The sequence below is a fragment of the Pelodiscus sinensis genome, chromosome 2, assembly GCF_049634645.1.
Source record: "Pelodiscus sinensis isolate JC-2024 chromosome 2, ASM4963464v1, whole genome shotgun sequence".
Classification (NCBI taxonomy): Eukaryota; Metazoa; Chordata; order Testudines; family Trionychidae; genus Pelodiscus; species Pelodiscus sinensis.
The window spans coordinates 108,668,943-108,691,479 of NC_134712.1; the positions used below are offsets into that span (position 1 = coordinate 108,668,943).

At 44.0% G+C, this 22,537-nt stretch overlaps 1 protein-coding gene across 2 annotated transcripts in view; it reads left to right on the forward strand.

The window, feature by feature from the left end:
* GFOD1 (Gfo/Idh/MocA-like oxidoreductase domain containing 1) overlaps positions 1-22,537 on the forward strand; it is a 108,695-nt gene that overhangs the window by 16,298 nt on the left and 69,860 nt on the right. The window contains exon 1 of one of the 2 annotated variants that reach the window (XM_025179344.2): positions 7,936-7,982. The exons of the other annotated variant lie outside the window; for it this stretch is intronic. The gene's annotated coding sequence lies outside the window, so the exon portion shown is untranslated. Of the gene's footprint in view, positions 1-7,935; positions 7,983-22,537 lie in introns of those variants that run through there. 2 annotated transcript variants of the gene reach the window in all.

Here is a 22,537-nt window from a genome sequence, read left to right on the forward strand (position 1 = left end):
CAGTCACATAGTTATTCTTGTACAAAAACTCATATATAGATCTCACCAGGCCTTATTTTCCTTGCATGGCCTTCTGCCTTCATTCTGAATTTGTGGCTGCTTTTCACACCAATTGCAATGTTAAATTCACCAACCCTACTTCAGAAGTCTGCTTCAAAGGATTTTTTACTTCAGCTGCATCTACACTGGCATGATTTTGCGCAAATACTTTTAACGGAAAAGTTTTTCCGTTAAAAGTATTTGCACAAGAGAGTGTCTACACTGGCATGTGCTTTTGAGCAAAAGATGTGCTTTTTCGCAAAAGCATCCGTGCCAGTGTAGACGCTCTCTTGCGCAAGAAAGCTCCGATGGCTATTTTAGCCATCAGGCTTTCTTGTGCAAGAAATTAACATTGCTGTCTACATTGGCCTCTTGTGCAAGAATACTTGCGCAAGAGGGCTTATCCCTGAGCGGGAGCGTCAGAGTATTTCTGCAAGAAGCACTGATTTTGTACATTACAACGTCAGTGTTCTTGCGCAAATACTCACGGCCAGTGTAGACAGGCGGCAAGATTTTGCACAAAAGCATCTGCTTTTGTGCAAAATCTTACCAATGTAGACACAGCCTTCATGTTTTGGCGCTTGTAGGCCCAGTGGTACAGATAAAGGACAATACATGGCATTTATGTAAGAACTCTGTAGATAAGTACTTGTGTTGCTTGGGCCTCTGATTTTGGAAGAATTCTAAGCAGCAGCATGGTTAAGGAGGAATATATAGTTATTGAAACAGATGACAATCCTTTTAAAAAGTAAATTTTCAAGATTTACAAGCTAATCTCATTTCTAGCTTTCTTCTTTTTGAAAGCACTTTGACATTTCAGAGTAGATCTGGTATAACACGGGATTGCTTTATTATGGTGGACATCCACTGATGTAGCTGGACCAGTGCAGACCAGATCTATGAGCTGTAATTTGCAAGGGTGCTGTTTATTACTGCTTAAAACTCAGGTAGATTGCACTGCTGCAAGCAAAAGGTCGTTACAGTTTATTATCCAATATGTCTTAGGGAGACACTTGCATGCAATTAGTGGCACTTGGGAATTGCTGCCTGAAAAAGATGTAGGTGAGGCTGGTATTTCCCAGTAAATGCTTTAGATTGTAGCTCATCTGTATAGCCAAGACCATTCCGTGTCATCTGTTTGCCACTATACTAACCAGGATTTGAAAACAAGAGATTTGGGTTTTTCCAAACTGAGGATAAAAGCACCAGAGCAGAAGCATTTTTCCTACTTTATTATTCATGTTATGGGAGAAGTCAGCAACCAGAGATCATAGTTCTATTGTAATAGACACTGTGCACACTTGTAATAAAAAGACAGTTCTTACTTCAGATAGCACCCAGTCTACAGTGTATGACATGTTTTCTGATTTAACCAAATTGGTGCAACTTGCTTGTGTTAACTATCTTAAATCAGTTTAAGGCTTGCTCTGCACAGATTTGTGGGTTAGGGGTGTGATTTTTTAAAATTGCAATAGTTATACAGGTACAACCTGTAGCCTGGTACAGTTATCTTGGTACAATGCCTTAAACTGGTATCGCTTACTTCCCTTCCTGGATAGGAAGATTCTATGAAGTTGTCAAGGGACAACCAACCCTTGGCGGCCCCTTGAGCCTAATCTCTTTTGAGTGACAGGACAGCTCAACTGCCTCAATCTGTATCATGACCCTCTATTCAGGATATTATGGCCTAGTGGCCTCAGTCACAGTATATGTCTCCCTATTCAGGGCATCACAGCCCAAGGGCCTCAGTCTATGCACATAACTCTCTAGTCAGGGTCTTCTGGCCTGACAGCCTTAGTCCCTTCTACTCAGGATATTACGGCCCAACAGTCTTGGTCCACATATGCAGGGAAAACTCCCCCACATGGGGGTATACATGGGGGAGTAGGGGTCCCAGCCCAGGGCCTTGTTAGCAGTGGCACAGTCCACTGCTTGTTCAGCAGGGAATCCTGCTGCAACACACTGAGCACTCAGGGAGCAATTCTCTGCCCTGGGCGACTTCCTACCAATACAGGCAGTCCCCGGGTTACGTACAAGATAGGGACTGTAGGTTTGTTCTTAAGTTGAATCTGTATGTAAGTCGGAACTGGCGTCCAGATTCAGCCACTGCTGAAACTGATCAGTTTCAACAGCGGCTGAATCTGGACGCCAGTTCTGACTTACATACAGATTCAACTTAAGAACCCCAGGCATCCCCAAGTCAGCTGCTGCTGAAACTCATCAGCAGCTGATTCCAGGAAGCCCGGGGCAGGGGCTTCCTGTAGTCAGCCACTGGTCAGTTTCAGCAGCGGCTGACTTGGGGACGCCTGGGGCAGAGCAGCTGGGGTGCTGCTGGGTTGGTCCAGTAGCGCCGCTGCTCCTTGGCGCTACTGGACCAACCCAGCAGCACCCAAGCTGCTCTGCCCCAGGCGTCCTGATTCAGCTGCTGCTGAAACTGACCAGCAGTGGCTGAATCAGGACGCCTGGGGCAGAGCAGCTGGGGTGCTGCCGGGTTGGTCCAGTAGCGCCCAGAGCGGCGCTACGGGACCAACCGGCAGCGCCCCAGCTGCTGTACCACAGGTGTCCGGAGCAAAGCCGCGGAGCATGGGGGCAGCGGGACAGCCCAGACACGCTGTGCTGCCCTCGGGCTGCGTGGCTTTGCTCTGCTTTGCTCCCCGTCTCCCTGGTCTGCAGACCAGGGAGACGCTGAGCAAAGCGGCGGAGGACCCGGGGCTGGACCCGCGGCGCTTCCAGATCAGCTGGAAGCGCCGCGGGTCCATCCCTGGGTCCTCCGTGTCTTTGCTCAGTGTCTCCCTGATCTGCAGATCAGCGCTGAGATCCAGATCAGATCAGATCAGCGCTGTGGGTCCGGCCCGGGTCCTCCGCAGCTTTGCTCCCCATCTCCCTGGTCTGCTGGCTCCCCCAGCAGACCAGGGAGACGGGGAGCAGCTTTTCTCGCCCCGGAGGAGGCGGGCGGCGGGACCAGGTGTCCCGCCGCTCCAGTCCTCCAGGGCGAGAAAATCCCTGTTCGTAACTGCGGATCCGACGTAAGTTGGATCCGCGTAACTCGGGGACTGCCTGTACCTGGCAGAGGTCCTTCCCATAGTCCCACTCTAGTTCTATGGCTTCTCTGGTAACCTCTCTCGGCCTGGCTTCTGCAGCTTGATCTGGCCATGCTCTCGCCCAGGAGCTCCTGCAGCACCTCCTTCAGCAGCATTACTATCCAGTTCATTGCTTTGGGGACACCATAGCAGTAAAGCAAGGAACATAGGCTTAGCAAAACAGTTCCCATGTGCACTTTATTCTTAAAAATGACACTGTAGATCTGTGGAAAACAAATTGCTGAATTCAAACCTCCCCCCCCCCCCGAATGTGCTCTCACCACTCTTGAGAGTCCTGATTTTGGTCCGAGTTCTCAAACCATCTAGTTCTTCTTACGCGATTAGTCTAATCTTCTTGCTTCCAGCATTTATTAGCTTTCCTTGGTTAGAGAAGAACCACTTTTTAAAACCAACTCTGTCCCATATTTCCACCATGTGCTTCAAGCTGGGGAAAGTCCAGTCTCCAGCTACCCCCTGCCTCCAATCAGCTTCTGCATAAAGACATGTGGCCCTCTAGGCATCAAGCCTCAGCGGACTGCTACTCAATGCTACTTAGTGGAAGCTCTACTCTACAATGGAGGTGACCATTGCAAATGACCACAAGACAAAATAGAATCCACAATGTGACACAGACATGTCCCCTAGTTAGCCACAAAACTAGCAAGCTGCATTTGCTAATTATGAGCTTAGAAGAACTGACTTAAGGAGCCATACTTCTGCTTGGGCCCCATTGGTGATTTTTATAGCTGTACTTGTAGGTGATTGAATTTGCCTTTGGTTTATCATGTGTGCCAGATTTTGGACATGGTTCTGCAATTGGATCCAGCATGGTGGAAGGAGCCACATCGGACTCACCTGCATCCATGCAGGTGCAGTTGGAGAATTGGGACCCTAAGGCCATAAACGCCTTCAGAAGGATGGTGACTTCCTTTATGTTTGTACAGCACCAAGCGTACAGATGGCACTCAGCAAATGATAACGGGAAGGGTTAATACTGAACATACGTAGCACATACGTATGAGTGGGGGCTCCCTGACAGAAAAGTTTACAAGCAAAGTCAATGAACATGACTAATGAATGCTGGTAGTGAGAGCAAACCGTTATTTGACACTGGGAATAAAATGCTCCTCTCATCTTTACTGTGCCACTTTTTAACTACTGGATAAAACTTAGTGCCTTGAATGCCACAGTAGCAGCACACACAGCTGGAGTCCAGCAGACAGAAAAAAGATTATTGTTTTGTTTTGTATGTTTTATGTTTTCCATGGCTTATATCAGCAGTAAAGAACTCTTGAGTCTGGCACTTCCTTGCAGTGAATGGTTGGCAACCTTCAGTGGCTCCAGCTGATCATTAGTTGCCAGGAAGTGCCAAAAAAGAAAGGTCATTATTGTAGTAATGAGAGCCCCTGGAGTGTTAGTCTTCACATGCATAAAAAAAGATTTATTCAGACAAAGTTTCAAAACTGCATGCTTACAATAGAGTCAAACAAGAGTAGATAATGAACAAATAGTTATCCTACTGCTCCAATGACATTGCTTAAAAATATAAAGTGAATTTAAAAATGATACACTCATATCATATCTATCCCAAAATTAAGGTGAAAACATCTCTTCTAAAAGTTCCCCTCCCTTCCCTGGTTCATAATTGTAATTCTACAGTTTTATATGGTGAGAAAGAAAATAACTTAGGGGACAGCTGGAAACTGCTCAGTTGATATCAACGATCATGGCTGAGTTAATGCATGTTAATATAGCTATAAAATCAGAGGGCCAAATTCTGATCTCTGCTACTTGGTGTAAATCTAAAGCACCTGTATTGAATCAGAAGAGATTCTCCTGATTTACGCTGAGTCCGACTGAGATGAGTCTGTGGCCTAAAGAATACGACCAGTAGCACAAAGCAGCCAGCAGGGCAATGTCGTCTGAGTGAGGAAAACTTTTGTCATTTTAGAAAATTGCACCTCTGGTTGACTCTGCAAATCCTTGCTCATTTCAGTACATTTGATGCAATAGATTTAAGAGTTGTTCAGCAGGTGAACATGATAGAACCTTGCAAGTCTTTTATGATTAATTACTTTGTGTGAAGTTGCTTTGATAGTTTGTATTGTGAAAGGAATTTTGCAAGGAGATGCTTCAAAATGGCACGATAGATCGTTCATTCTCCGGGTATTAGAATTAAGCAGTAAGAACAGCCATACTGTTCCATCTAGCCAATAACTTTTGACAGTGGCCAGTTTCAGATGCTTCAGAGGGAGTGAATAAAACAGACAATTTGAGCAATTCATCCCATCAAGCAGTCTCAGCTTCTGGTAGTCAGCGATTTAGGGAGATTTGGAGTATGGAGATGCATCCCTGACCACCTTGGCTAATAACCATTGATGGACCTTTCCTGCATTAACTTACCTAATTCTTTTTTGAATCGAAGATGGTCATGGATGCAACCTCATGGAGAAATCAACAGAGGTACATCAATTTGATGAGCTTGTCCAGAGTTTGTAAAGAACTTTGATCTTCAGGGATGAAAAATGCCACAAGTGAAAAAATGTGATTAAAATAAAACTGTCTGTCAGACCTTTTTATAAACACCAAGATGAGGCAACTTATGGCTATGTCTACATTGGCATGATCTTGCACAAATACTCTTTAACGCAAAAGTTCTTGCATTAAAGTATTTGCTCAAGAGAGCGTCTACACTGGCATGTGCCTTTGCACAAGAGATGTGCTTTTGCACAAGAGCATCCGTGCCAGTGTAGACGCTCTCTTGCGCAAGAAAGCTCTGATGGCCATTTTAGCCATCAGGCTTTCTTGCGCAAGAAATTCATGTTGCCTGTCTACACTGGCCTCTTGCGCAAGAACAGTTGCGCAAGAGGGCTTATTCCTAAGCGGGAGCATCATAGTTCTTGCGCAAGAAGCACTGATTTCACACATTAGAACGTCAGTGTTCTTGCACAAGAACTCCCCGCCAGTGTAGACAAGCAGCAAGTTTTTGTGCAAAAGCGGCCGCTTTGGTGCAAGATTGCACCAATGTAGATAGACACAGCATGAATAAAAAAGATTTGTGATGTTTTTAGAGACAAAATAAGCAATAAAAATAACTAGCATACTTCTACAGCACCTTCTGCCCATGGATCTGAAAGCATTTTACAACAATGCATTTTACCTCTCAAGACCCTGGGAGGTACAGATTAGTAACAGGGGTATGGAGATGGTAATTGTCTCACTCAAGTTTGCACTGGAAAGTGGTGACAAAGTCAGCAATATAATTGTCTCCTGATTTCCTCACCTGTGCCTTAAGCACAAGACCCTCCTTTGTCACTAATGAATGTATCTAATGTATCATTAGAATTAGCTCCCTTAGGCCACGGACATTCGAATGTCTGAAGGACATACCTGTGTGTTATTCATCCACACTGGTGGTTTTCCTTGGAGATTTTATAGCCAAAAAAGCTCAAAAAGGCCATAGTCAGTTGAATGGTGAAAGCAAACTTGGTACTTCAGTCAACGTCACCCCTTTCTGTTGGTTACAGGACAGCCTTCTAACTGATTGCAATTGAATCCTTCTGAGGAGGAAGGATCAGCATTGTCATGTCAGGTTAAAAATGAAAGAAAAGTTGAGGGAGACTCTTCTAGGTTCCACAAGCAGGTAGTGTCCAGTGTGGAGAGGAAAAGTAAAATTTAGAGTGATGTGAAGATGGGACCCTGAGCTGTGGCTGTGCTCTAGAATTATATTTGCTATTGAATATTATTTTGATTATTAATGTATATAGCCAATTTGGTATTTGGGTCTTATTTAATGGCTGCAGCAATGATGTTATTAAATCAGCTTGCTACCAGCAATGATGGCTCCACAGCTAGCAGATGTGTTTATTCTTAATGAGATTTCTATGCTGTTCAGTATATGATTTGGTCCTTTCTGTGCTTGGAAAGCTTTTTCTCTTCATTTGCAAAGTAGGCAATACATTCTGGGCAGAGCGGAGCCGCTTCTATGTTGGAAAATAAACAACTTAATAGCAAGTAAGTGCATAATGTTGGTTGCAAATACAACCTTGAGCAAAAGCTCTGCCAACTCATTTGAGTTTAGATCTGCTGCAGCAGTTTGAACTGCTCAAATGTTAAAAAGATGCTAAGAATCAGCCCAGGGCATTTTTCAGTGTTACAGACTTTCTGATCACATTTGTGGTGGTCACTTGTTTTTGGGTGTGCTAATATTGGGCATAAAAAACATGCCACAAGGCTGGTCACAGGACATTGGGAAGAGGCAGAAATAGCATTGCCAGCTACTGAATTTGAAGTAATTTACAGTTGTGTCACACCATACCATGATTATACTTGTTCATGGCCTAGCACAAAATAAAACAGTGGGGAAAAAACCCATTATAAACAGCCACACTCAGCTGCTTCCTTTTGTGGCTGTTCCATGCAATTTGCCGGTTTGGTAAATAGGTAGAGGGGGCCAGGGACCTAGATTAAAGGCATTCAGCTCACAGTAGACTTAAAGGAAGACTGCAGTGTAATGACACTCCAGTAGTCACTGAATTTGATTGTGAAGGCTAAATTGTTAAAGATTCTTTTGATGTATCTTCTATGTGGTCTGCTACAACTTTAATTATGATTTTGCATCCACTCTACCATTCTGAAAGAGGGCCATCTTATCAGCCTTTGATGAGGAGTTATTAACACAGAGTAACCTTGAAGACCATGGTTCACAGGGGATTCAGGCTGACGCTAATTAACTAGATAGAAAAGTGCTGTTTTGATACATTGTTGAGATTTAGGGAATATTCTATTTGAATGCAGGAGAGCAAGAATTCTCAATGTTGTACAGAGAAGCCAGCTGCATAAAGATACTGCAATTGTTTTAAGGTAAGTGTACCTTATAAGAACTTTGAAAGCACACTGTTTTCACGTGCATACAAGACTCTTCCTAATATGCATAGTCGATTTAAATTTCTTGCTAAGAAGTAGCATACATTCACAATACATTGATGGAGCTGCTGCAACAGTGAGATATTTGATAAGAAGAATTCTTTAAAGGAGAGAAAAATCAAGGGGGGCTATGTTGGGATAAGAAGAATTCTTTAAAGGAGAGAAAAATCAAGGGGGCTATTTTGGAATTTATGCATATTTATATTAAAAATAACTGTGCAGGGCAAAATTCTAATAGTCTTACATTGAATAGTACCACATAATCCTATTAAAATAAATGGTACTATTTATGAAGTAAGGGTCTATTAAGTTGGGATAAAACTATTAAATTCTGCAAATCCTTTCACTCTGGCCAAAAATATAAGGACCTGTATACAGTATGATTATTGCAGAAATTATGTAGATCAGGCACCTAGAACTAGAGTGTTGGAAGCTATATAATTAAGAAGACTGCAGTTATACATTAATAAATGTGAAGCATTGTTTATTTTTATTTAAAAGGAAACTTCTAAAAAATTGTGCTGAATCAACCTTCATTTTCCTGGGCTCAGCTCTCTTTGACTAAGCTAATTCTGCCCTTTTTACTTAAGAGCCTTTGTACATGTCTTCTGCTAAGCAAAATTCCCTAGCTCAGGTTACTGCTCTTCAACAGCTCTTATCAGTCAGTCCTACGTATTACAGCCTCCAGTAGCACTTACTAGTTCTTTCCTTTTCTACTTTCTGATCTGATCCCTCCATCTTTGCAGAGGCCAGGAGCCTTCTATGGGGCCCCATTAGGAAAAAAACTAATTAGTCACAGCTGAACTTGACCCCATTCTCTCTTAAAGAAGCCAGTCACCTAGAACAGGGGTTTTCAAACTTTTTTCCCCCTCATGACCCAGTTCAGTAGAAGAAAATTGTTGATGTCCACAACCCAACATAATTTGACCAGAGCATGGGCTCTGGGGTGGGGCTGAGGATGACAGTTTTGGGGTTTGGGGTGGGGGATGGAAGTCAGAGCTGGAACAGGAACCTTGAGTAGCTCCCAGTCAGTGACACAGCGACGGCAAGGAGCTAAGGCAGGCTTCCTGCTTCTCCTGGCACAACAGTTGCCAGATGGTTTAACCAAAAATACCGAACACACTTCCCCCCCCCCCCCCCCCAAAAAAAAAAATAACCACCAGGGGAAAAATTCTGTCGGGGGAGGAAGGAGGGAGACCAAAGTTGTTGGGGGAGGGGGGGGAAGATCCTGAGAGTTAAGCCAAAAAAAATAAAAAAAACCCAGCATGGCCCCTTTAAGAAATGCTTTTGAGGCTTTTTGGCCCTAACAGGCTGGCGGCGGCCATCCACCATTTTGTCTTCCTGCTCTGGGTGAGACAGCTCCCCTGGGGAACCAAGTAAGCACCCGGGATTTTCGCCTCCTGGCTGGGAAAAAAATCAGTAAATACCGGACATTTTAGGTGTTTTTTTACCGGGCAGACGGCAAAAATACCGGACACCTGGCAGCCGAACCTGGCACCACAGACCATGCAGCCCTCAGAAGCAGCCAACAGCAGTTCCCAGCCAAAGGGAGTGTGGAGCTAGTGCTCAGGGTAGAGACACTGTGTCGATCCCTGTGTGCTCTGCCCCCCCTCCCAATGCCTAAGAGCTGGTGCTGGCTGCTTCTGGGGTGCAGTGCAGTCTGCAGTGCAAGGACAGGCAGGGAGCTCCTTTAGCCCCCTACTGGTCACCTGATTCTCCTGCAGCAATGAGACCCAGTGCCTGACATTCTACAACCCAGACCCATAGTTTGAAAATCACTGCCCTAGGATGTATGCTCCAGTGTAACAACAGATTCAAATGGTGGTTAAGGAGCAGGTGACGGAGTCCTAACAGTAGTCAGAGGTATTTATTAGTATTATCTAGCTTCTTCCCTTCTCTCTCCCTCATTCTTTATCTGGATTTCCTAGATTCCTTTGTTGCAGTGAGGTATGTCAGGGCCTGAACTTGGCAGCTGGGAAATTAAAGTTGCAGATAATTTTGCTGTCTTGATTTGTTAGCAACAGACAGGTGCCAAGTGATTTTAGGTAGTTTCTTGAAAGAGAATGAGCATAGCAAGAGACAAATCGAAAGAATTGCTGCAGGGTAAATCTTGATGTTCAGATAGGAAAATTGAGTCAGTCAAAGTTTGGTTTAGAAATTCAGCACAAAATATCCTCCTGCCTCAGTCCCTATACATGTCTAAGGTTGTCAGATGGTTTCAATAAAAATACTGGACATACTTGACATTACATCACAATCTACATTACATCTTATTTAGGAAATACCAGACATTTTTATTTTGTCATTTATATTTTCTCAATTTGTTTCCCGAACAGAAAGCTCAAATACTGGACTGTCTGGTTCAAAACCAGACACCTGGCATCCCTATGCAGGTCACTACAGATTATGAAACTGGATTAATATACACAATAGTTTGTGTGTTAATGAAAATACCATGGGTTGCATGATGAGGAGCAATGTGCCTTACATATTTGAGATGCTGTTAGATTTATTCCAGTTACTTTGAATGTTTGATCACAAACCTAATATATTTTTCTGTTTTTAAAAAAAGAAGTGTTTTATACAAGTGCGCAAATGACTTCACAAGGCCCCAAAGCTGTGGAAACTCAGAGCCATAGTTTATAGTCAAGCATTTAAAACAAGTGGAGTTATGCTAGTTTTCCCCCTCTGAGGATCCAGACCATTGTGTCACCAGCATGCAAAAGAGAAACAAGATCAGTGTGGAATAATTGGTGATTTACATGTAGCTTTCCTACAAGAGATTAATTTGTTCCTCTCTGTGCTAAGGTATGCTAGAGGAGAGTGACTGTATAGCCCAACTCTGCAGCTCCAAGGGTACTCTGGATTCCGTCAAGATTCTCCTCTCTCCCAGTACATGGGATTGATGGGCAGAGATATGGAGGAGTGCACAATAGAGGCAGCAGAGGGCCAGGAATCTCAAGGGATCTGATTCCACAATCCTATGGGTTTTTCAGTTCCTTGGAACAACCTCCCTTCCATTCTTCTTCATAATAAGGCACACAGCACAGTGGTAGGAAAAGGAGTCATGCTGCCAGAGGCTGCTGACCCTCCTTTGTGCCCTGTAACTATCTGGAGGGAGCCAAAGAGCACGCAGCAGGAGTGGATGCTGTCTGAGGCAGCATCACTTTTCCTCACAGTAGGTCAGATACCGTTTTAGGAGGGAAATATCCCAGGTACTGTGGCCCTGCCTCTCTATTCTCAGGTCCAGTCCATGTTTTAATCCCTGTGGAGCTTCCGCAGAGGGAAGAAAGGTGATTTATATAGAACTAGCTGGAGTTACCCAGCATTGCTCGGGGAAGTTGATATAACTGAGGGGAGGGAGAGGGAAAGGAGCCGTGCGCCTGCCACCGGCACCCGAGCCTGCCCTCCACTTCCTTGTCCCTCCGCCAGCCTTAGTGAGTGACTGTCCCCGCCGCTTCCCCCAGGAAGCTGCTTCTCCCCACACTGCCAAGCTCTGTGCAGCCCTGGGGAGAGGCGTTGGTCTCTCATCTCTTCCCTCCCACAGTCCCTTAAAACCTTCTCCTGGATGACCGGTTATCCCATGCAAAGTTTGGTTGCGGTAGCTCTTCTAGTGTCCAAGTTATTAGCATACAAACATTCTCCTTTATATATTATAGATAGATAATTTTCTCCCTTGCATACCCTCCCCTTCAGGTAGCAGAGTTCTTGGCAATGTCCCCTCGTGTAGCGACAAGGGAAAGTTAAATTGTCTTTTCAGCTGCCCTTGTTAGACTAGACTCCTGTCTATTACCAGGTTCTGAATCATGCCCTGATCTGGGATCCATGAAAACATTAGGCATGATTAGTGTAATGCCCCCCAATGCACGGGGCAGTCCAAACAATAGTTATTAGAATAGATCTTAAAGGGAAAGAAAGTGGCCAAGGTGAACTCAACCCATGCAATTAGTTCCGGTCGTGTGTTGCAGGGGCATCATTTTAGAAAAATTCTCCAAGGGCAAAGGTGTGTCACCATTCCTCCTTCTGTCTCCCTGGTGAGACCGTGGCTGTTTGTGGGTGATTAGTACTGCCTCATTTAGAGGAAGTAGAGGGTGTCCAAGGGCTGGTAGTGTGTCTCACTTATGACTGGTCTGGGACAGGACTTGGGGCTAGCTTGCTCCGTGCTTAGCTCTGGGCAATGCCAGCGCTTCCTGCCTGGACTGCAGGGAGAAGGAGGTGGCATATTAGGCTGCTTAAGAGAATCTGTCACTCTTCCTCCTCGTAGATCTAGTATGGTATGTTGTCCCTCCTTCCTAGTGCACAGAGTCAGAATGCCCCTCAAATTTGGTCTGCCAGCTCTCCATCATGACAGACCAGTGGCTGTGTCAGATTTGAGTGAGTGACATTGTGACCTGGTAGACTGGATCTCAACACAACTCAAATTTGGCTTGGCTGACCTTCTGTTGCCATCTCCCTCTCCCTGCTGTCTAGGCAGGAAGTTGTGACATTGCAGTAATGACAGAGGGTCATCCAGGCCAAATTTGAGTGCTGAGACCCAGTCTGTGAGGTCACAATGTACTTGCTTCAAGGGCCAAATTCTGAAAGGTGCTGAGCACCAGCAAATCCCATTGATGTCACCGAAACTTTTGGGTGCTCCCTGCTTTTCAGAATTTGGCCCAGCTGGGGTTTTATCCAAGAGACAAGTGTTTAAAGACGGACGCTGAATGAACTTCATATGTGTGTTAAGTTATGGACTAAAATTCTTTACCTTTTTTGCTGGAAAAAAGTTATCTATTTGAAATAGCTGTTTTCTAGACAAATTATTGTGTTGTCCAAAAATATACAGTAAGATTGGTCTTTGTTAGTGTAATATAAAACAGAAAGGCTAACTCGTTCACTTGTATCTTTTTGATACTTCTTTTAGCTTGCAAATAGCCAGGCAGCTTAATTTTTTTGTTTAAGCAAACTTTTTTTTTTTTTAAAGTAGGATTTACTTTTAGGCTGAGGCTTTCTTGCCAAGTTTCATCTCCAGGGCACATTTTTATGTTTGAGTTATAAACCCTGAAAATAGGATAATGGAATGGTCTTTATAATGAAAATGTATGGCAGAGCATAGCTATGCAGTTGGTGCCAGCAGAGTACCAAAAGTGATTTTTCACAGCATGAGCCCTTTGACAAAACAAAGGGTTAGAGAGAGAGAGAGATTTTTTTCCCCTTTTTTTCTTGGGTTGTTGGCCATTCTAATGCCAGGAGAGGGGCTGGGAAGTGGTTTGAGTAAGGATAAAGTGGGATTTAATACCAAAGGTAATTAAAAATGTATCTGGAAGAATTTCAGGGCCAAAAGTACCGCTGGTGGCTGGGGCAGATTCAGTCTTAGGACCGCTCCAGTGAAGGTACTGGGATGAATTGGCTCATTACTTGCATTTGGATGATAGGTGAATAAAGAGGCTTTAATAGGGATTGAGTGATCCGGTGGGGGAGAGGACAGGGTTAGAAATCAGAAAATCTGGGTTCTGATCTTAACTCTGATTCATATGTGACCTTGAGCAAGACACTTTGCGTAGGTTCCCCATCTGCAGAATGGAGATGATACTAGTGTACCCACTTTTGCAAAGTGTTGTTTTATAGCTTGAACATATCTTATATTTGAAAATGTAAATTTACATGGAGCTAAAATATCAGGTGCCTTTTGATTAGGAAAGGAGGATGGGTTTGGGTGAAAAAGATAAGCAGCGAGGGACTTTTTTCAGAGACACACCTCAGCAGTTGGAAAATGGAAAAATAAATTAACAAAGTAAGTTGACATGGAAACACTTACTGACAAATTTGGCTGACAGGAAACCAACTGAATAAAGCTCAGTAGGGAAGGAAGGGAGAGAAAGAAAGCATGAGTGAAAGGCGTTTTAAGCAATGTAATATATTACTGTAACCAGAGCAATTGCAAATGAAGAAGGAAAGAAAGAACAGTTGGAGAGCTGCTGCTACTACTGCGTTTCTGTGGCTATGTCTAGACTACGGAGTTCAGGGAACCAATCTGCTCTTCTGACATTTTTTGTGGAAGAGCAGATGCACTCTTTCAGATGCCCTGTCTTCCTCGTTCCCTGAGGAAGAAGGGCTTTTCCAAAAAAAGAGGTTTTTCCGAAATTTGGCCCCTCTACACTAGGCCAAATTTCGGAGAGGGGCCAAATTTCGGAAAAGCCTCTTCCGACAAAACTATTGGAAAAAGGTATGCAAATTGCGTACCTTTTGCCAAAAAAAAGCGGCAGTCTAGACATAGCCTGAGTCCATGGGTAGACTGTACCTATCGGTACAGCCCTCAGAAAGGAGTGGCATGCATTTGCATTGTCTCAAGAGGAGAGTGACAATCCCTCCTGTGATCCTACCTTTCTCCAGGAAGGGATGAATTTGATACAGCCCTTTGTCAAGTGTAGCAAGTTGTCCACCGTCTGCAGGCTCAGTGGGGTTAGGAGGAAATGCAACGGGGAACAGGGTGGAGCTCCGTTCCCCTCCTCGGCTAGAACTCTCATCATCTTTAGCTGTCATGGTGAGAGCCCTCCCTCTTGTCCTGGTCTACTGTAATGACTGTGGCACAGCTCTGCTGGCTAGTACACTGTGGGGGGAAGATTTGAGTCAAGCCTCCTCTCAGCTCCCTGCCTTTTCCCATCCCCTTCTAACCTGGATAAACAATAATTAGCATAGGATATTAGGAGATATTCATACAGTCCTTCCCTTCAGACACAATCACCAAATGGGAGTGGTGGGAACTTGGCACAGGCTGCTGGGGTTAGCTGCTTGTTCCTTCATGGCTCAGTAAAAACAAAAATCTCAGAGGCAATCAGAGTAGGGGTTTAGTTTCACTCTCTTTCGACGATCCCTGGACTATCATGGAAATCAAAACATCTGATGGAGGTATCCATTGAAAGTGCCATTGACTGGCTCCATTTCTGTGCCTGACATACAGTCTGTGGAGGATTGTCTCCTTTCCTGCCTTCACTCCCTGCCACCATGGTGGAGAATGCCATGGTAGGACTTGCCACAGAGCAAGGTTTCTTTTTCTAACATTGATACCTCTGTTTTCATAAGGGACTGAGTAAAAAGTGTAAGCAGCTGCATGATGGGAATGCACTTTTAAGGGGGTAAGAAGAGAATCTTTTATTAAACAGGCCAGTGTTGGGTTCTGAAACCACCCTGCTGACCTTCCCAAACCATTGTACAGCAAAGCAGGAGGCAGCTAATCTAGTGGCTGCTGGAGGAAGCAGTCTGGCATGAGTTGGTTAAGTGCTGGGGGAAACCTCAGATATTCAGGGCTGGTTCACACCAGTGTTCCCTCTAAGCTGCGGGGCAGCACAGCCTCAAGGTGAATCATCAGCCCCATCCATTCAGAGGCTCAGGGCTCCATGCATGGAGCTGACTGACTGAGCAGGGCTGATTAATCACCAGTAAAGCTGTGCTGCCCCGCAGCTTAGAGGGAACATTGGTCCACCCTACCGTGGGAGATCGATCTAGGTCTACGTGAATAATCTGTTTACCGCAGGGTTGACACCGCAGTGTGTCAACTGGAGAGGCTCTCCCGTTGACTCCCCTTGTGCTTCTTGTTGAGGTGGAATAACGGAATTGATGGGAGAGCAATCTAGATGCAATAAATTGACCACTAGACTGATCGCTGCCCCATTGATCTGGCCTGTTGTGAAGACATGCTCTAAGGGAATCTGCCCCAAATGCTGCTCTCATTTCCAAATGCAAAACTGAGCATGGAAGCAAATGCCCTTTGGTCTTGTCATTGGGTGTGCAAAGGGCTGGCGATCTATCACTAGGTCAAGAGAGTGCTCAGCCTTCTCCAAAGTGCTTCTGTGATGATCTTCTCCTTTGAGCATGGAGGGCAGGGAGAAGGCACAAGGATAAAATTGCCAATGTAAAATATAAAGGGAATGTTGGTTCCCAGGAGAAAGAACCCCTTGCCAAAGGTTCTTTTCCAGAAAGCAGAAGAGGAAGGATTTGTCCTCCATGGAGGCAGGGTGACTGGGAAGGGTGTGGTTGACTTCAGTGGGACCTGGAGAAACCTTAGGACCTCAGAGGTATCTCAGAGTGGGCATCCAAACATTGGGGTGCACAGCATTTGTGAACACTGCTGAAAGTGAAAATGCTGCCCCATGGCTTTTATTACACTCATGGTGGAAAGGGTTCTCCTTATTCTGTCATCCTTGAGCTTGCTCCAACCTCCTGTCGAAAGGGCTTGAAAACCTCTCGCCAGGGAGATAAGCCTCACAGATTACTCTCCTCCCCCAATTTTTTTATGTAGGCATTTCAAACTATCTGATGCTACTGACTCCACACTGAATTACTGGCTGTAGGGTATATAATAGTCACTGTTGTTGCTCAAAAAGAAAATGCTTTTGGTTCTAAAACTGCAGCAGTCCATTGAGTAAATCAGTGTAATGGTTAAAGATGAGAGCAGAGGCTATCTTGGAAAAAAGGGAAAGCGAGACTTCACCAGAAGAACAAGCATTTCAAGTTAAGCAGATTTAGTCAATTTAAACGAGGCAGTAAATATCTGTTGCAGTAGCAGTAAACTATGAGGCGTTTGGTAAGTTGTCATGACTGGAGGTGTTTTTGCCAAGCAGCATGTTCTGCACAGTTCCCGAAGTGCTGTTTCAATTAAGTCTCTCTGCCTGTATTTATAAATATATGTGCTATCTTTCACCCTCCTGAGTTGTTTGCTGATGTGCAAAGGAGCAAGTTTTATGAGGTGTCATCTGGTCAGAATGCAAAATGTGTTTAGGGGTTAAAAGGGGCCCAGAATCACCATAATTTTGAGGTCCCCAAGGAACAATGAAGCTACTAAAGCTGCAAGCTGTTATGTAGGATGGCCACAGGTATCAGTACTACCACATCTAGGAATGGGTTAGATGGCATGCTGATAAAAATACTGTTAATAGCACCTGCGCCGCATGAGCTATTGCTGAGAAACCTGTGAGAATTACCTCCTGCAGATAAGGCCCATGTGTATGTTAACCCCTCTGCCTGGGTGCACTTGTGACAGCACAAAGAGGACTGACTGAACAGCAGTAATATGCTGTGATTTTAATGAGCCCACAGAATAAGCATTACTAATTGTGAGTGGGAGTGCATGAAAGATGGATCCCTATCCCCTGAGAGAGTTTCTTTTTGGGGAGTGGGAGGAAGAGGGAGCAGAGTAATCTTTGTGAATTGAGAGCTCGGGTCACTACCAGAGCCAACACAGCCATTGCAATCTGACTGATCCCTTCGCACTACCTGTAAAATAAAGCTAGGTTAGAGTCAGAACCGTTCATCTCTAGGGGTGCGTCTAGACGACAGTTTTTTTTAGGGGGGAAAATGGCCGTTTTTAAAAAAAAAATAAAAACTTCACTTATGTCCACACTGCTATTGCATTCTTTCGAAATAAAATCAAAAGAACGCAGGGGGTTTTCCAACACTGGTAAAACCTCATTCTACGAGGAAGAATGCCTTTTCTGAAAGTGCTCTTTTAGAAAAAGGTGTGTGTGGATGCGGAAGAGGGAGTTTTTTCGAAAGAAGAGGCCTCCAGGAAAAAGCACAGGTGCTCTGGTGGCCACTTCATCCATACTAATCACAACTTAAATGCGAGATATCATCCACACTGAATGGATGCTATCTTTCGAAAAAGCAGATCGCTTTTTCAATGCTCTTTGGCAGTGTGGACGCTCTCTTTCGGAAGAAGTTTTTTTGGAAGATTTCTTCCAAAAAAGCTTCTTTCGAAAGAAGCCTGCAGTTTAGGTGAGATATATAGAGAAACCGCACATTAAAAGCTGGGTTAGCCATGAAGTCATCAAGGCATAATTAAGGCTAATTGGCTGCTGTCTCCTCAGTTCAGAGCTCCCATGTACCAATTTATGAACCACAAGAGGAGGAACCAGACTAGCCCTAATTATGATTTGCTGAACTTGACCAATTGCACAGCTAGCCCTTTCATAACATGGCTGTTTCTATAGCTAGCATGGCTGCCTATAACTGAACCGTGCTTGTTTTGGCTTTTTAAAAAAAATTATATTCCTTTAATGTCAGATATTTTGGATTTGATAAGATTTACAAGGAGGAGCAGATATTAAATGTCAAGGTCTGCTACTCCTGCTGCATTAGCTTACTGACATATCCCTTGAGGCCACACATGTTGGGCACACTGCCAACGTGAGAGCATAGGTTTTTTTGGGAGGGGAGGAGGGTAGTTGTATCATCACCTCACCTCCCATGATTCTGTTTTAGTGCTTCCTTCAGATTATTTCTTCTCCGTTTCACTTTAGTCATCTGGAATGTTAAGAGGGGGGCAGCTTTAGAATCTAATGCCGTATATTTATCTGTTGGCTCATATGGTGATGGAGGATACTGCATAGTACTTGAGCCCTCCCTGTTTCATTCATGAATTGCAGATCCTTCCTTGTAGACTAGCTAACGAACCTTGAGCCTGATTCAGCTGTCACTTACAGCAGTCTACCAGGAGTAACTCTGAAGTCAGTTGAGCTATGCTAATTGAAACTGGTAGAACAAAAGGAAAAAAATATGTAGCACTTTAAAGACTAACAAGATAGTTTATTAGGTGATGAGCTTTCATGAGCCAGACCCACTTGGTGTGAGTGGAGAATCATGCCTCCTCTCTCTTCTCTAAATCTTCTTTACTATCCAAAACAGAGTGAGAGAAAGTTACAGATTAGCAGTTACCCAGGCAGGTTTGGGATACAGGATGCTGTCTATCAAAGAGACCAGCCAAATATTGTTAAAATCATTTACCTTCAAAAACCACAAGCTGGATGTGAACTAGACCCCTACAGATGCACAAATATACAGAGCATTATTCATGAAGTAGTTGATCTTGTACCTTTTCTGAAGAGCGACACATACTTTATCATGTTGATGTGCTCTCTGGGGATTGTAATGTGGCTCTTTCTCTAGATATTTTAGGTGTAGAGGAATTGTGCTTTTTCTAGCATGGTTTTATTTATTTTTCTTGTCTACTGACTCGTCTGTATGTCTGAGGGAAGTGAAGAATAAAGAGAGGTGCTGATATATCCTTGTTTGTACTGTGGATCAGGAATTGATACACAGGCTCGTTCAGTTTCACTAATGATTAGTTCGTATTTTATAACAACATAAGCAGTAGGTACTAAAGCTTCCCTCTGAGTAAAAGCAAAGTGAAAGGCAGAGAATGCCAGAAGATCTGGATGTTTCTCCCCCTGCATCCTTGCACCCTCTGTTTATTGCCAGATGGAGGACTAAAGAATATTAATATTCATTAGAAGCTGTCACATTTGGCCACCTGCTGTGTGTCTGTGAATCATAACATTGTAGAAAGCATACCTCACCTGGCAGGAGTTTACGGAATCCAATTAACAAGTTTAAGGGGTTAAGAGCATAAGATGTTACAGTTTAGCTGGCTGCAATCCAGCCTGGTCACTACAGTGCATAGGCAAGAGGGACCATTGTAGCTCATCTTGCCAAAGATGTCATTAATATGGACAGGTGTCTGTGGTGACCTCAGCACAGTATGTCTTCTTGAGGCATCTGAGTACAGGCAGTCCCCGGGTTACATGGATCCGACTTACATCGGATCCCTACTTACAAATGGGGTGAGGCAACCCCGCACTAGCTGCTTCCCCCCAGCAGACCAGGGAGACGCGAAGCTAGTCCCCCCCCCCCCCCCTCCAGCAGACCAGGGAGACGCGGAGCGGCTTTTCTCAGCAGACACCTCAGCTTGAGAATAAAGGACTGAGGGAAGTGAGGTGTGGGAGAATAAAACTGAGCTCTGGAGAAATGTTTGGCTAGAGTTTCCCCTACAATATGTACCAGTTCCAACTTACATAAAAATTCAACTTAAGAACAAACCTACAGTCCCTATCTTGTACGTAACCCGGGGACTGCCTGTACAAGGAAACTTGGGCAGATATAGCAACATACATCTATAGGAGGGGTATTTTAGGTGACTGAAAGAAAGACTTGTTCACTGTGGCTTCTTCCCACATCCTTAGCACTCTGTCTCTCAACCCACAAACTCCTTTGCTGAGCTGATTATATCACCAGCCACTTCTCTGGGGGACTTTAATCCCTGGACAATGCTTAGGTGACAAAGCAGTAAATAATCTCTCTGCTTCTAGCAATCTCTATTCATTTCCTTGCCAGCTGAGCATTACAGGCAACAGGCTAAGAAGATACAAGCAGGTGTGCTTGTTAATACCTTACAGCACAGTACAAAATGTATTTTTACACAGTAGATCAGACTAATCTTGCCATTTGAATGTATTCCGCCCCTGCATGTTAGTATTGTGTATTTAGATGTGGATATTTTGCAGTCACAGATGTGTTGTGGTATCCCCAGTCTCAGGATGGCTGTGCTCTGAAAGCAGTCATAGATCATTGCAAAAGACATAAGAGAATTTAGAGGGTTGATAGAGTTATAGTTTGGTAGTACCTTTGTGTTTGCATTATGATTACAGTAGTGCCCATGACACATCACATCATAGGCATAAATCCAATTTGAGTTAACAGGGTATAGCTACTCGTATTGGCACATATGCCGCAGAAAAAAATCTAATAAGCATTGTATTTCTCCCTAACTATTAAATTTTTATTGATTCAGATATTCATAGTAATTTGATATGGAAAAAGCCTATTAGATCATTTAGCCCATCTGCTCATCACTGTCAGGTTGTTCCCTGCAATGCATTTTCTGGTGCAGTCTAGTTTTAAATATTCTAAATGATGGGGCTTTCACCTTTTTTTTCTTGGGGGAAATAACTCAGATTGATGGATCACACAGCTGGGAAACTTATCCTGATATTTAGTCTCCATTTTCCCTATTTTAATTCCATCTCACTACTCCTTGTTACTTATAATACCCTAAAAAATTCATAAGAATAGCCATCTTCCAGCTAGTCCCGTCTCCAGTCTTCCAGCAGTGTCTGGTGCCAGATGCTTCAGAAGGTATGAATAGAATAGGGCACTGTATTGAGTTATCCATCCTCAGTTATCCAGTCACAGCTTCTGGCATTCAGATGCTTAGGGACATCCAGAGCATGGACGTTGTGCCCCTGACTACCTAGGCTAATAGCCATTGATGGATCTATCAGCTAATTCTATTTTGAGCCCAGTTGTATTTTTGGCATCCATGACATCTCTTGGCAATGTGCTCCACTGGTTGACTATACGTTGTGTAAAGCACTTCCTTTTGTTTATTTTAAATCTGCTATCTAAAGGTATGTCTAGACTGCATCCCTCTGTCGGCAGAGGGATGCAGATTAGGCAGGTCAACATTGCAAATGAAGAAGGGATTTAAATATCCCGTGCTTAATTTGCATTAAAAATGGCTGCCGCTTTTTGCCGACAAAGTGCTGAGTAGTCAAAAACGGCAGCCATTTTAATGCAAATTAAGCACGGGATATTTAAATCCCCGCTTCATTTGCAATGTCGACCAGCCTAATCTGCATCCCTCTGCCGACAGAGGGATGCAGTCTAGACATACCCTATTAAATTCATTGGGTGACCTGTAGGGTTTTTTATAATGTGAAGGAGTAAATAACACCTTCCTGTTCATGTTCTCATTATTTTATAATCCTCAATCATCTCCCCATTAGTAATCTCTTCTAAGATGAACAGTCCCAGTTTTTAAAATAGCTTCATATTGAAGCTATTTCATAAGCCTAATAATTTTTGTTGACCTTCTCTCTCATTTTTCCAGTTTTAATATATTTTTGAGATTTGGTGACCAGAACTGCATGCAGTATTTAAGGTGTGGATGTACTATGGATTTATATAGTAGAATTATATTTTCTGCTTTATAATCTATTTCCTAATGGTTCTTAACATTTTGTTAATTTTTTCAACTGCCGCTGCACATTCAGTAGATGTTTTCAGAGAACTATCCACAGTGACACCAAGATCTCTTTCTTGAGTATTAACAGCTTACTTAGACCCCATCATTTTGTAGGTACAATGGGATTATGTTTTCCAATGTGCATTACTTGTACATATAGTTTCATCTGTAATTTTGCTGCTTAGTCACCCAACTTTGTGACATCCCTCTGTAACTCTTTGTGGTCGGCTCTGGACTTAAGTATCTTGAGTAATTGTACAGGCAGTCCCCGGGTTACGTACAAGATAGGGACTGTAGGTTTGTTCTTAAGTTGAATCTGTATGTAAGTCGTAACTGGCGTCCAGATTCAGCCGCTGCTGAAACTGACCGCCAGTTCTGACTTACATACAGAATCAACTTAAGATCCCCAGGCGTCCCCAAGTCAGCTGCTGCTGAAACTGATCAGCAGCTGATTCCAGGAAGCCCGGGGCAGAGCAACTCTGCCTCGGGCTTCCTGTAGTCAGCGCTGGTCAGTTTCAGCAGAAGCTAACTTGGGGACGCCTGGGGCAGAGCAGCTGGGGTGCTGCTGGGTTGCTCCAGTAGCGCCGCTCCTCGGTGCTACTGGACCAACCCAGCAGCACCCCATCTGCTCTGCCCCAGGGTCCAAAACAAAAGC